Source organism: Heterocephalus glaber, unplaced genomic scaffold (genome assembly GCF_053883595.1).
Source record: "Heterocephalus glaber isolate CG9 unplaced genomic scaffold, H.glaber_assembly_v1.0 deba00001463, whole genome shotgun sequence".
Taxonomy (NCBI): domain Eukaryota; kingdom Metazoa; phylum Chordata; class Mammalia; order Rodentia; family Bathyergidae; genus Heterocephalus; species Heterocephalus glaber.
The window spans coordinates 17,093,987-17,106,055 of NW_028258310.1; the positions used below are offsets into that span (position 1 = coordinate 17,093,987).

General features: G+C 34.6%; 1 protein-coding gene and 1 long non-coding RNA gene across 24 annotated transcripts in view; one reads left to right on the forward strand and one right to left on the reverse strand.

Moving 5' to 3' along the window:
• Positions 1-12,069, forward strand: part of Nr3c1 (nuclear receptor subfamily 3 group C member 1) — a 107,960-nt gene that overhangs the window by 38,441 nt on the left and 57,450 nt on the right. The gene's annotated exons all lie outside the window — the stretch shown is intronic.
• Positions 1-12,069, reverse strand: part of LOC110351095 (uncharacterized) — a 48,046-nt gene that overhangs the window by 21,663 nt on the left and 14,314 nt on the right. Inside the window, exon 1 of one of the 2 annotated variants that reach the window (XR_015438797.1) lies at positions 10,663-10,742. The exons of the other annotated variant lie outside the window; for it this stretch is intronic. This is a non-coding gene — a long non-coding RNA (uncharacterized LOC110351095). Of the gene's footprint in view, positions 1-10,662; positions 10,743-12,069 lie in introns of those variants that run through there. 2 annotated transcript variants of the gene reach the window in all.

Genomic DNA, 12,069 nt, shown 5'->3' on the forward strand with positions numbered 1-12,069 from the left:
GTCATACTAATGAATTTTGTAGGTTTTACACTCTTTTACTCTAGTTTATGACTTTATACCTAGCACTTTTGTATGTAGAGTTTTTTTGGGTTTTTTTGTTTTGTTTGAGACTAGGTTTCACTGCTGCCCAAGGTGGCCTTGAACTGGTACCCAGGGTTCCACTGATCCTTCTGCTTCTGCCTCTGGAACACCTGGGATTACAAGCTCTGTCTGTTTTTAGGTAACACATTACTCAGGTTTAGGTAGTTTTTAACTTCAACTATTGGATCATGTTAAATACAGTCTTTTACAGCCTATTTTTTTTAAACATTATGTTTGTGAGATTCATCTGTGTAAACTGGATAAATGTGGTGCTATTTACATTTTTTAAATGTATAAATCAATGCAGTTTTATTGTTTTTTTAATGAAGAGACAGTGATTAGAACTTGGAGTAAAGATTGGTTCCAAAGTTTTCAAAAGGGAATTTTTTTTTGTACTATAGAGCTACTCTGCCTCATTGAATACAAATAGAATGTTAAATTATGCATGTGTGATTTAGAAGTTAGAGTAGTAATTGTGCTTACTGAACAGAATGACAATAAGCAGCTTTTGAATGATTATATGAGGGAAACTTGTAGGTCAGTTTTAGTCTACCCAATTTTTATATTCTAAGTTGTGACAAACTTCAGATTCATGTGAGAGACTTTAAGATAATGATCAGATGTGGTAAAGCATAGGGAAGGAATTTCAAAATTTACTGTTTAGTGTTAAATGAAGGCTGAGGATCAGTTCAACAATTTGAGTGCAGTGGACCCTTGACTAATGAACTCAATCGCTTCTCAAGGGCTGGTTGTAACTCAAGTTGGCTGATAAGTCAGTACAGCTAACATCTAGATGTTTACTGGGTATACACTATAGACAACAAGAGGCAGATGAATCTTCCATTAACCTAGTTAGCCCAAGTTGTTCATATGTCAGGCCGGTCATAACTTGAGGGTCCACTGTATAAGCAATTATTTAGGAAAGAAAAAAATGATTAATATTTTACCTTCACAACAGTGGCATCAGTAATGTTAAGTTCTGGTCACACAGAACTTAACCATTTATAAAATCCTCTCATTTGTGATTCCTTTTTAATGATAACACTAAAAGATAAGAAGTGAAACAAATTAACAAAAGACACTCTTCTGGGAAGTGACAGAGATTGAGTGTGACTTCAGGGCTCTTCTTGCCAAGCCCAGTGTTCTCCTTGGTACTTTTCTGTCTTCTGAGTGTCCAAGCTGCAGTTTCTGCGATGTGTAATGTCTGACAAGAAGCATGATCTTCTGGCTTATGAATACTGATATCCTAGGAAGGACTGAAAAGAAAAAACGCTGGATTCTTGCCCAGGAACTTTTAGTTTACTAAAGCAACAACAACAACAAAAGGACTAGTATGAACCATGAAGAGGCGTAAATGATTTCTAGTTCAATGCTAAGTGGTGTAGTAAAAATCTGCATTAGTTGTAAGCCAAAAGCTCATATTCACTAAAAATACGGAAATTGAAAATTAACGAAATTTTCAAAGTTCTTGAGTTTTCTTTTAAGAAAAATACTTTTCAGTCCAATAATTATGATATTACTAATTTGTCTGGTAATCTCAAGTGTCCATCTAATAGACGATAAACATCTTATAATGGAAAAAAGCAAACTTTATTTTTAAAGAGCAATATATAAACTAAAAAAAATTTTCCTGTTCTAGTCTTTAGTCAATTAAGGACTCAATTTAAGTATCAGAGAACTCACAGGGAACATTTGTTAAGACTCCTCCATGCCTTATACTTGACTTTTCACTTGGCTATGGTAGATAGTCCATGAATATTTGGAAGATGAATTTTAAAAGCTTTATCCTGAATTGATATCTAAGTTCTAACCATGTAGAAGTTGCTGATAATTTATTTTATATAGACTTAATTTCACTTTCTTTAAGCTTCACATTATTTTTCCTTTTCTTTCATTGCTATTTTATTGTATTCTCAAGTCAGTAAAAGCTTCCAAGTGGGAAATTTTGTGCATCTGGATCTGTCACAAAGCTTCTCAAATATGTAGGTGTTCAGTAATAGCTTGATGCTAGACCAGTAGGGCCTCAGGTAAATACCATTCAGTGATAAAATCTGGAAGGACCATTGTGTTGTAATACACTGTCTGTATGTCTTATGATTTCTTTCCACAAAATACACAGTTTAAAAAATTCAAGCTATCATTGTGCCCCAGGAAAATATTCTCAAAATTAATTTATCCTCTCATTTAAGTAAAGTCTACTAAACAGTATTGACATAGACAGTTTTGAGAAAGATGATGTTAATGTGCTTTATTCCTCAAAATTAACATTTTTTAGGGCCAGGGATTTAGCTCAGTGGTTCTGCCACCTGCCTCACAAGCGGAGAGACCCAAGTTCAATCCCTGGTACCAGAAAAAAAAAAAAAATTAACATTTTTTCAGGTCCTTAAAAAAAAGCCCTCAGGTATTGTATTATCTTATAGAGCCAGAAAGAGCCATATTCCTTTCTAATCTGATCTTCCATGAATTTTTAACTTGGATCATTAAACTCCATTGAAGTGCATGCTTGGGCTAGGGAGCTAGGTCAGTGCTAGAGTGCTTGCCTAGCGTGTGCAAGCTCCTGGGTTCAATCCCTCATACTGTAAACAAAACCACAAAATGCATTCTTATTAGGAAAGTAATTATTATAATATCTTTTCCAAATTGTATTTTGATCATCATGATCTGTGCAAGTACTTGAAGCAAATATAAAATTATCCCTATTTTTTTGGATTACAAAACATTCAGAGAGTTTAAATGAGTTAGATAAGGTTAATGCAGCAGAGCTAGGATTTGAAACTAGGTCTTGGTTTTGATTCTATGCCTGTTCCCACTACCCTTCTGTGCTTTCTGGTCTGTGAAATTATATGTGAATGTTTACTTCTCATGTTTTTCAGAAGTGCCTCTGTTTTGTAAGTTAAGGCATTTCTGTCCATCTTTATGAATTTGGACACCTTCACCCATGAGAAGCTAGAATTAAAAACTGTTGACTGGTTGAGTACCAGTTCCAGAGAAAAGATTAAAGAAGCACAAGCACCACTGTACCCACAACTTTAATGTTTTGTCTAAAAATTATTTTATACAGTCCCTGCAACAAGTAGCACACCTGCCTATATATCACCAGGCCAGTTTTGAAGTGCTGGATCTCCATCTCAGAGCCATAATCTCATCTCCTCCAATGACAAAGTGAAATGTACAATAGCAAGATATTATCTACAAATGAAATACTCTGTAAACAGGTCCTTAAAAAGCACTGTGATAGCATTCAAATTGCCCCAAAATTCCCATATCCATATTAATGAACTCTTAGAAACTTTTGACTTGGAAGATTTTGAACACATTTTAATAGGTAACATCTCCCTCTCCTCTTCCTCCTCCCCCCTCCTCCCCCCTCCTCCCCCCTCCTCCCTCTTCCTCCCTCTTCCTCTTCTTTCTCTTGTACTTCTTTTTTTGGCAGTACTGGAGGTTGAACCTAGTGCCTTTGCACTGAGCTACATCCCCAGCCTTTTTTTTTGGTACTGGGGATTGAACTCAAGACCTTGTACTTGCCAGGCAGCACTGTGCCACTGAGCTAAATCCCTGGCCTGCCAGCCCATTTTTAATTTTGAGACAAGGTCTTTCTTAGTCACTAAATTGCTCAAGCTGGGCTTGAACTTGCAGTCTTCCTGCCTCATCCTTCCAGGGTGCTGGGATTATAGCTGTGTTCCACCATCCTTGGCTTAAATAGGTAGCTTTAAAAGGATACACTTTAAAAGGAGACTAGTACAGTACTTGAATACTCATTCTCCTTCTGATCTGACACTACTAAATTGAGTGATAAATTAGCACTCAAATAGTTTCAGAGTACTGTTACAGGATGGTATTAATGTCATTTCTCATGATTTAGTCTTTTCCCTATTTATCAGATGAATACTTTAGAACACAGTTTTTCAACTTTATCACTATTGACATTTTGGACTGTGTAATTCTTTGTGGTGGGGGCTGTTCTGGGCATTGTATTTAGCAACATCTCTGACAGTTGAGAATCTTTCTTTATGGATATGCATATTCTGGACATTTCATGTAAGTGGAAATCATACATGTATGTAGCCTTTTGTGCCTGGCTTCTTAAGAGTATTTCCAAGGTTCATCCATGTCACTGCATGTAATGATACTTTTTATGGTTTATGGATTTCGTACTGTTGTACAGTATTCCATTATGTAGTTAGACCACATTTTATTTATCTATTACTCAGCTAATGGACAATAATGAGGTTTTCTCCACTATTATAAAGAAAGCTGTTGGGAATATTCATGTAAAATTGTGTGGACATAGGTTTTGTCTTGCATAGATACCCAAGACTGGGGATATTAGGTCATATGTTAACTTTAACATTCCGAGGAGCTGCCAAACTGTTTTGCACAGTGACTGTACTATTTTATAGTCCTGGTAGGAGTCTCCATTTCTCCACTTTTGCCTGCACTTGTTATTCTGTTTTTCATTATAGCTATTCTATTAGGTATTTCATTGTATTTTTGATTTGAATTCCTGAAAAGTGCAATGATGTTGAGCATTTTCTCTTACACTTCTTGGCTACTTATATATCTTCTTTAGAGAAATAGCAATTCAAATCTTCTGCTCATTTTTAAAATTAGGTGATTTTTCTTTTGTTATTTGTAAAGTGTATTTCTGTGTTAGGTGTTCATTCTAGATTCTCATGCCCCATCAGACATGGTTTTCAGACAATTTCTCCCATTTAGAAGCTTGTTAATTCACTTTTTTGATAGTCTTATTCAACTCAAACAGGTTTTTTTCTTAAATTCTTTTATTGGTACATTTTAGGTATACAGTACATTTGGATTTATCTTTGGGTGCTTGTACCTGTACATGATGTATCTTGGTTCTTATTTTTTCCCCATTACCTGTGCGCCCTTCACCCCTAAACCCTTCCCTATTTACATACTTCGTTTCCATTTTTTTTTCTTTTCTCATAATTTTTCCTTTCCATTCTTTCCTTTCCCCTTCCCCTCCCACCACCCCTACCCCTTTGGACCTTTTCCTGTTTCAAAGTATCAATTATTAGTTTTTAATCCTTTTAGTCCTTATTTACACTCTCAGTTTCTCACACTAGAGAAGCTATTCGGTATTTACACGTGTGTCTTATTTATTTCACTTAAGAGTATGGCCTCAATATGCATCCATTTAGCTATAAATGACTCTAGTTTCTCGTTCTTTATGGCTGAGTAGTACTCCATTTTATAAAAAAAACACATCTTCTTTATCCAGTTTCCAGTTGATGGGCACTTGGGCTGTTTCCAAGCTTTAGCTATTACAAACTGCCACAGTAAACATGGGTGCACATATATCTCTGTGGTATGATTCTTCTAATTCTTTTGAGAAAATACCCAGCAGGGAAACTGACTCAAAAAGTTTTAATTTTTATATAGTTTCATTTCTTTTTAAATTTTGATTGGTTGTGCTTTTACTGTCATATCTTTAAAAAGTTGCCTAATCAAAGGGTCTTCAAAATTTCACTTACATTTCCTTCTAAGATGGTTTTAGGTCTTATGCTTGGGTCCTTGTTGCACTTGAGTTTATTTATTTAAATGGTGTGAGGTAGGGATTTAACTTTATCCTTTTATGCTGGGATATCTAGTTGTCCCAGTACCATTTGTTTAAAAGATTATTCATTCCCTATTGCATGGTCTTGATGCCTTGCAGAACTGAATTGACCCTAAATGCATGAGTTTATTTCTGCACTCTAAATTCTGTTGTTGATCTCTATGTCTGATCTTTTGTCAGTACCATATTATTTTGATTACTGTTTCTTTGTACTAAATTCTGGAAATGTGAGTTCTCCCAACTGTTCTTTTTCAAAATTGTTTTGCCTATTTTGTGTTATTTGCAAATCTATATGAATTTTAGGATCAGCTTTGCATTTCTGGGGAAAAAAAGCACTTGAAATTTTGATAGAGATTGTATTGAACCTGTATATCAATATGGGGAATAGTGTCATCATAACAATATTAAGTCTTCCAGCCCATGTATACCAGATATCTTTGCATTTCTGTAGATATTTAATTACTTTTAACAAAGTTTCATAGTCTGGTTAAAATTAATTTTAAAATATTTTTGCCTTTTGATGCTATCATAAATTCATTTTTTTACTTTCATTTTCAGATTACTTATTGCTACTGTATAGTAATACAGCTGTTTTTTGAGTGTCAATTTTGTATCCATCAACCTTGCAGAGCTTGTTTATTGACTAATAGGAGTGGGTTTGTTTGCTTGTTTTGGTTTTTTTGGTGGATTCTGAAGGGTTTCTATATATGAGATCATGCAATCTGCAAATATAATTTTCTTCCTTTACAGATTGGACACTTTTTTCCATTTCTTGCTTAACTACCTTAGAGCCCCCAATACTGTTTTGAATAGTAATGGTAACAACAGATACCTTTGTATGGGCCTTGATCTTATGGGTAAAACTTTCAACTTAAAAATGTTGTCAGCTGTGAAGTTTTCATAAATGCCCTTTATCAGATTATTGAATGTTTCCTTGTGCTCCTCCCTTGTTGAGAGAGAGAGAGAGAGAGAGAGAGAGAGAGAGAGAGAGAGAGAGAGAGAGAGAGAGAGAGATCGATCCTGAAAGGGTATGAGATTTTGTTAGATATCTTATGCATTTGTTGAGATAGGTTTATCACATTAATTGATTTGCAGATATTGAACCAACCCTATGTTTTGGGGTTTAATCCCATTTGGTTATGTTTTATAATCCTTTTAATATGCTCCTATATTCAGCTTGCCAATATTTTGTTGAGGATTTTGCATTTATATTCATAAGGGACATTGTTCTGTAATTTAATTGTGGTATTTTTATCTGGCTTTGATAACAATAGCATTGGCTTCATAGACTGTTAGGAAGTGTTTCTTCTATTCTTTAGAAGAGTTTGAGGATTATTGATAATTTGCCTTCAAATACTTGGTAAAATTCATTAGTAAACCCGTTTGATTTCAATCTTTTAAACTTTCCTTTATGGCCTAATGTATTGTCTATTCTAGGTAGAGTTCTAAGTGCACATGAGAAAAATGTATATTATGCTTTTGTTGGGTGGAGTATTTGATAGCTCTTAGATCTAACTGGTATGGTGATGTTTAAGTCTGTTTTCTGTTTAGCCATTCTATTTCTTGAAAGTGGGGTATTAAAATCTCTAATACTGTTTAATTTGTTTGTTTCTCCAATTCTGTCACTGTTTACTTCAAATATTTTGGGGCTCTGTTGTTAGGTGCAAATAAGTTTATAATCTTGATGAACTGACCCATTTTTCATTATAGTTTCCTTTGTCTCTCAAACCAGCTTTTATCTTGGCTATTTTGTCTCATGTCAGTTCAGACTTTCCAGCTCTCTTCTGTGTACTGTCTCCATGGAATATTTTTCCATTCTTTTACTTTCCCTCTATTTGTGTCTTTGAATCTGAGTGTGTGTGTCTGCCTGCTACTCTCTATCACCATCATTTAATGTAATTATCAATAAAAAAGGACTTCTGATATTTTACTATTTATCAAGTCCATTTTGTTCCTAAATTCTTCCATTATAGCCTTCTTTGTATTAAATGCCTATTTTCTAGAGTAACAATTTTAATTGTCATTTCTGCATTTTATTTTGTTCTTAATAATTGCTCTGGAGAGTACATTAACCTTAATTTTTAGCAATCTAATTTGGATTAATCCCAACTTAATTTCAGTAGTGAACAAAATTTTTGATTTTCTACCCCCCCTTCTTTTATCTTGTTATAGTGTGAGATTTACTCTTTACACTGAGTACCTGTCAACATGGATTTGTAATTGATTTTCATATAGTTGTGTTTAATGAGAAAACAGTATTATAAACAAAAGTATTTGTATTGTCTTGCGATGTTTACTTACATAGTTACTTTGCGCCAGTGTTCCTTATTTCATGTGAAGTAGTTAACGTCTAGTCTTCATATCAGCCTGAAAGATTCTAACAAGTTGAGGGGCAGGTCTGCTAGTGACAAACTTGCAGTTTTTGTTATCTGTAAATATGTTAATTCTCTATTTTTTGAAGGGTAGCATTAGTGAATACAGAATTCTTTGACAGTTCTTTCAGCAATTTGAATATGTCATCTTACTGTTTTCTCTGATGATTTCTGCTTAAAAGTCAGCTGATAAGCTTTTAGAGGATTACTTGTAAGAATGAGTTGCTTCCCTCACTGCTTTCAAAATTCTGTGTTTAGATTTTGATAGTTTTATTATCATGTGTCTAGGTGTGCCTCAAAGAATCTATTCTATTTAGAGTTTGTTGGGCTTCTTGCATATTTTTCATCAAATTTGGCAAAGTTTTTTGTTGTTGTTGTTGTTTTGCCATAACTTGCTGAAATAGTCATTCTGCCCTTTTCTCTTTTCTGTCATTTTGATTATTTCTGTGTTGATATGTATGGTATGCCATAAGTCTGAGAGCTGTCAGGTCCCCCACTATCATCCCACCCCTGGCCATCATTTTATCTTTCAGCTCCTCATACTAGATAATCTCAATTCACCTATCTTCAAATTCACCAATTCTGTCCTCCCTGAAGACATTGCTCTTGAGCCTCTCTAGCGAATTTTTCATTTCAGCTTTTGTACTGTTGTACTCCAAAGTTTGTTTGGTTCACTTTTATAATTTCTATATATTAATATTCTCAATTTAATGAGATACCAGTTCTATATTTTAGTTCTTTAGACATAGTTTCCTTTATGTCACTTAACATATTTAAAATACTTAATTTTAAATCTTTGTTTAGAAAGTACAATGTCTTTCTGAGGAACAGTTTCTGTTGATTACTTTTCCTGAGCATGAACTGTACTTTCTTCTTTGAATAACTGTGTATATTTTTTGTTGAAAACTGGACACTTTGAATACAGATTAAGCATCCCTAATCCAAATATCTGAAATTCAAAATCCAAAACTTTGGGTGCCAACATGACAGTTTCAGATTCTGGATTTCTGGGTTAAGGATACTCAACCATTAAAATTTATGCAAGTATTCAAAAAAAAAAAAAAAACCAACTTGGATATCTGAAAAACTTCCCAAGCATTTCAGATAAAGTATACTCAGTGTGTATTATAGTGTGGAAACTCCAAAGTGACTCTCTTCTCTACTCGTTATCTGTTTGTAGTGAATATTGAAGTCATAGTTCAGTGACTTTTTTAAAGCTAATTCTGTACACTTTATATTTTCCCACTGCAAACACCCTGAAATCTCCATTCTCTTAGCTTAGTGGTCATTTAACCATTGAACAGAACTTTTATCAAATGCCCAGAAGAAAAATATCTTCCAGTGTTTGCCCAGGGGCTCTATGCATGGGTAGTTGAGGGTAGCCTTCAGCTATCACTAGTGGAGCTTAAAACCTTACTTTAGTCATTACTTACAGCTTCTATATAGCTTCAAGGTCAAAAGGAAGTAAGAGCTTTGGGGCTACTCAGGTCTTCCCTGAGCTTGTGTACAGCCCTACTCATGTATGTGGCTTTCTGGATTTCTAAGAATATGTCAGACCTTTTCAGAGCCCTTATGGGACTCCCTAGCTTTTTCCTTTTAAGTTGTTTAGCAAGTTTATTTTTTGTACCCACTGTTAACCATCATCTCAGTCAATAGCAAACCAAGATATTTAGCAGAGATGCTTTCCATCCCACCCTTCTCCAAGTATAGCCCTTTAGCACTAGTCAGTTGTAAATTAAAGAAAAATAAAGACAATACTTTTGAGGTGGTCTTCCATGGAGCCACTAGACAGGTTGCAACAAATAATTCTTTGTGAATGAGGCCTATTCTATTGCCTCCCATATCAGGAATGTGGGTTGCTATTTTCATGGCTACTGCTGAGTTGGGATCAGCTCAGACTAGGTAAATTAAAATGCCATGTAGTTTACCTTTCTTACCAAGATCAGTTAGGTGTGATGGGGGGGGCAGTGTTTTTGAATAAGCATTTCCTGGGTTGCTCCAAGCCTTCAGTTAGTTTTCAGAGATCTGAAAAAGTCTGAAAGTGTTTGCTTTTTTTCTGTTTTTTTGAAAGGGCAGAAGCGAGAGTTCCTTACTATAATTTTGCTGACATTGCTGTCATACTTGTCTTTAAAGCACTTTGTAAAAACCTAAATGCTTGTCTCTCTCAAGTCTCTCCCAGGTCTGAATAATTAAAAATACTCTTACTCTCCTTTCATTTGGGAAATGAGTTCAGATTGGCCCAAATCCAGTATTAAAGCTCTTTCAAGCTATTTTGCCACTTGTCTTAACTTTAGAATTTGATGATTCCTATTCATTAACACAGGTGGTCCTCAACTGTGAAAAGTTCTACTTTGGAACAAATGAGCTTCTTGTAGAGAAGTTATGGTTGTTAGAAATTATATATCGATGCCTCGTCCACCAAATTTTTTCATGGAAATCCAGAAATTCATTAAAACAACTGATCCACATTTAAAGCCACTAATATACGGTGGTACTATCACCAAACCAACAGGTTTAATAGTATTGCCATCTTTTTCTGTGTGATGAAGTTTGAGCAAGTGATGACAGTGTTTTCCCAACTGCCCTGAAGAACCATCAAGAACTGTAGTGGGCAAGTATGGTGGCACATACCTTTAATCCTAGCTAATTAGAAGATTGAGGCAGAAGGATCCCAAGTTCAAGGCGAGAATGGATAATTTAGTGAGATCCTGTCTCAAAATAAAAAATAAAGGATTAGGGATTTAACCAAGCACTCCCTGGTTCAGTCTCCAGTACCACAAAACAAAACTATAAGTGGGAGCTCAAGAGAGTCTAGGGCAAAGACAGAATATTTAATGTACCTTTTATTACATACCTGTTTCCAGAGAAGCTTTCCTTTGAAGAAAGAAATTTTTAAAATTATTTCAAATGCTACTTCTTGTGTTGTGATTTTGTTATTTTAGAGAAATTAATGGAAAATAGACGAAGTATTAATACTAGTGATAAGAATGTTGAGTTTCTGGCTGGGTGTATTTGATTAATTTGCATCTGTTAAACCAGCCTTGCATTCCAGGGATAAATTACATTTGGTCACAGTGAATGATCTTTTTGATTTGAATTTGCTTTGCTAGTATTTTATTAAAGATTTTTGTAATAATGTTGATTAGATTCTGGCCTTTAATTTTTGTTTTGGTAGTGTAACTATCTGGCTTTGGTATCATGGTGATCTTGGCCTTGTAAAACATGTTTGGAAGTATTTCTTCTAGCTTAGAAAATTTTAAGAAGCATTGATAATAATAATTTGAATGTTTGGTAGAATTTAGCCTTGAAACCATCTGTTCCTTGGCTTTCTGTGTTGGGAGGGTTTTATTTCCTTCATCAAGCTCTTTGTTATGATCTGTTCAAACTTTCTATTTCTTCCTGATTTCAATCTTGTAGCTGATATTTTTCTAGGCATTTATTTTCTCTTGTATTATGCAATTTGTTGGCATAACATTGTTCATGGTAGTCCCTCAAGATCTTTTTTGTTTCTGACATTAGAATGTCTCCACTTTGTGTATTTGTTTATTTTCTCTTTTCTTGGTTTAGCTAGGTTTTTGTCAGTTTTGTTTTTGTTCTCCCCTCTCCAAAAAAACAATGCTTGGTTTTACTTATGCTCCTCACTCCATCAATTTTCTGTTCTAAGGGTTTTATTTTTGATCTGATATTTATTATTTCTTTTCTTCCTCTCATTTTGGCTTCATTTTATTCTTTCTTTTCTAGTTCCCTGAAGCATGAAGTTAGGCTGCTTGAGTCTTCTTTAATGTAGGCATTTTTTGCTATAAAATTTCTATTAGAACTGTTATTGCTGCATTCTGTAGGTTTTGTTATATTGTACATCTACTGTCATTTGTCTCACGATATTTTTTTTTTGGTACCAGTGATTGAACTCAGGTCATTGTGCTTGAGCAGCAGGTGGCGAAACCACTGAGCTAAATCTCTGGCCCTGTCTCACGATATTTTAAAATTTGTTTTTCAAGTTCTTCTTTGGCCCATTTGTTGTTCAAGACCATATTGTTT